The sequence below is a fragment of the Arachis duranensis genome, chromosome 7 (assembly GCF_000817695.3).
Source record: "Arachis duranensis cultivar V14167 chromosome 7, aradu.V14167.gnm2.J7QH, whole genome shotgun sequence".
Classification (NCBI taxonomy): Eukaryota; Viridiplantae; Streptophyta; class Magnoliopsida; order Fabales; family Fabaceae; genus Arachis; species Arachis duranensis.
The window spans coordinates 25,823,120-25,826,287 of NC_029778.3; the positions used below are offsets into that span (position 1 = coordinate 25,823,120).

At 33.5% G+C, this 3,168-nt stretch overlaps 1 long non-coding RNA gene across 1 annotated transcript; it reads right to left on the reverse strand.

The window, feature by feature from the left end:
- LOC107458432 (uncharacterized) lies at positions 1–2,845 on the reverse strand. The gene is made up of 8 exons (XR_008001228.1): positions 2,763–2,845; positions 2,036–2,267; positions 1,285–1,359; positions 1,095–1,196; positions 949–1,002; positions 764–856; positions 525–610; positions 1–104 (listed from the first exon to the last, which is right to left on the reverse strand). It is a non-coding gene; the product is annotated as an uncharacterized LOC107458432 (long non-coding RNA).
- Between the last annotated feature and the right edge of the window lie 323 nt (positions 2,846–3,168).

A 3,168-nucleotide genomic window follows, 5' to 3' on the forward strand; every position in this document is an offset into this window, starting at 1 on the left:
ATGAGTTGTCTTCTGGAAATTTTTGGTTCATCTGGATCCTGAAAAGGGTATGAGCCCACCAACATGACATATAAGGTCAAACCACAAGACCACACATCCGCAATCTGAGCCATAATCGAGAAGCAGCATCAGTGTAAAGCATTAGTAAAGAAGAAAACAATGCTAGCCAGCCTATGAATGCAGTTATTGTGCATTAACATCTAATATTTGAAGTATGACAAGTATATAATCACTTGTACTATGCTGAAGGTTATATAGTAGATCTTTATGCAGTGGCGATCCAATTATATTAAACAAAACAAGTGGATGATAGCATGATGCTAAACAAGTGAACAAGACATATAATGCTTTCCTTGAAAATAAGTTGGCATATTGTACCAATTAGCAGATGGATGTGTTTGGAAGGTGTAATAAGATGGAAATAAAAAATATGCAGACACATAAGCTAATCAAAGTACATCTCAATTGGAAATTATTAGAATTTCACAGTGATATATTTATTTGGCCTCAGAGCAGAAAAATACCTTGCCATCATATTCCTTCCTGAGTAGAACTTCCGGAGCAATGTATGCAGGGGTACCAACTTTAGATTTTGGTTGTGAATGTAGCACTAAGGATTGCGAAAGAAAAATAGCAAAGATTTGTGTTATAGATATCACAAATTTTATCAGAGAAATAAATTTGCTTGATCTTGGAGGAAATGGAAATTTCAATTAACTGAAGATTTTTAACAGATAAAAGTAGCAAGAAAAAAGAGGCCAACCTTAGAATACCCAAAATCACATATCTTTAATCAACGAGCTGGACTGCCATCTAGTAATGTGTTCTCTAACTTCAAGTCACGATGGCATACTTGCTACATTAAAGAAGATAAACAGAGAAATTCAGGTTAGACTTCTCGCCTATATATTCTGTAAAACAAATGCACGAAAGTTCCAAACTTGATACCATTGCATGACAATAGCTAACCCCTGAGATAAGTTGTTGGAAGAAGAAGCGCGCCTGAAATGAAAAATAATTAATAATAGGCATTATATAACATATAATGGCAACAGCAGTATGATGCAACTAAACAAAATGCAGTAGATAAGAACTTCATCCTCATTGAACCGTCCTGCATTGCATATTCACTCAAATAGCTCTCCACCAGCAGCATATTCCATCACAATAGACAAATGTGTAGGGGTTAATATGACCTATACTCGCCCAGTAAGATAACTTATCAAATTACAGCTTAAGTAGAACTAAATAGAACAATTCATTGGGAGTATACAGATAGCAGACCTTTTTGAATCTAACAATATTTGGATGCCTCAGTGATCTGTGATTTATAATTTCCCTTCTCACATTTTCATCTATCTGTTAAGAGAAATTGAAGTTAATAACTTAACATCAATTCACTCAACAGCACCACAAGATCAGTTAATTATGTCCAATATCAATTGCATTTACCAGTAAATCTTTCAAAATCGTACTTATTGCAGAGTAATCTCAGCTTAAAACTATGATACAAATCAACAAAAGCTTTCAAGTAACAAAAATAAGCAAAAAAGGGATGATCTTTGACATTAAAATTGAAAGTCAATAACTCAACTGCCAAATCATGAGTTCATGACCCACACTAATACACACAAACCAAACACACTGCAATAACAATTAATAGACAATAACAAAAAGAGGAATCAGAAAGAAATTCGAAGCTCAAACCTTGTCACCTCTCTCAATATATTTGATAGCAACAAGCTCATTAGTGTGCTTATTTGAGTATAATGATAACAATAATAACAGTAATAATTATGAGAAAAAATACTTATTCTTGGATGCAAGAACAACCTTATTTTAGAGATGCAAGGCAATTATGTCAATCACCAGAGTGAAAAGCTGTATAAGACTAAAGAAGAGTGGTTTAGACATTAAATCATAACTAAGTAACTAACAACATTGAATTAGGCAGCAAGAGACAAAGAAAAAGACATCCATGATCAAGCTACCAGTTAGTGTATTCCTGATCAAATGAATGATAGTATAATCAAACCTTTTCTTGTTTAAGTGGAGATTCTTCGCTCATAGTTCTTCAATTTGGAGGTGTGGTTGTGATCTTAGCTCTCAAGTAGAACTGCCACAAAGTCTGTAAACGAGTATCACTGATTTCATTTTGTTGATGTGTCTATGTCCTTGTACAATGCAAGAGTCGTGTATGTATGCTTCTTAGTGCTTGTAAGTTTTGAGATTTCTTTGTAGCTTTGATTTGAATACTTATTCTTAGGCTGAAAAACAAATTTTGTATTATACTGTAAAATACTGGTTAAGTATCTTGCCTATGAACCGTGAAGGCATGAATATATAGAATCTAACAAGAAGGCATCTTTATAGGCAAATACTATAGTTGTTGATTCAATAGAAGTGAAGAATCACACACTATTAATCACTCAATTTATTAGGAAACCATGTGTTATTATTATTTTTTATCACAAGTACAAGAACCAGTTTGTAGCAATGTTAAAAGAGATCATTACAAATTTTGCTACAAATGTTTTACTGCACAACAGCATCGACAGATTAAAATGTTCATCACACGTACAAGGACAAGAAAATTTGGCCCAAAATTTCTCACATCCCCACCAATCATTCTGGACGTGACTTGTTTTGCACTGCAATACTTGTCTCAAGATTGCTTGAGTGATAAGCGAAAACGTAATTTGCATTATTTTCTTTCATTCGTGGTGATTGCTATTATAATCTTGCCTAAGAAAAATACTTACTTGGTAATTGCTATGCATGCTACACAAATCTCTCTTGCATTATGCACATGGACATCAAGTCTTTAATGTGTTGTGAATTGTGATTTTTTAGCACTTCATGTCTTATTGATCCTTACTTAGTTCTCTTCATCAAACAGAGTGGTAATAAAGCTTACTGCATTGCTGGAGAAAAAAATAAATTAAAAAAAGACTTACGACACAGTTAAAGCGCTGTCGCAGCAAGCAAACTGAAATTCTTCAAGCATTATGTCCAATGCATGTAGTTGTGAGAGACAAGGACCTGATGCAACCATGCTTCAAGACTCAAACCGGTATTCCTATGTACTCTACATCATTTGCATTTTAATAAAAAAGTTATTTACTTATTTAATTTTTTTGCTGTCATAGAACATCACATAAAGTTTTG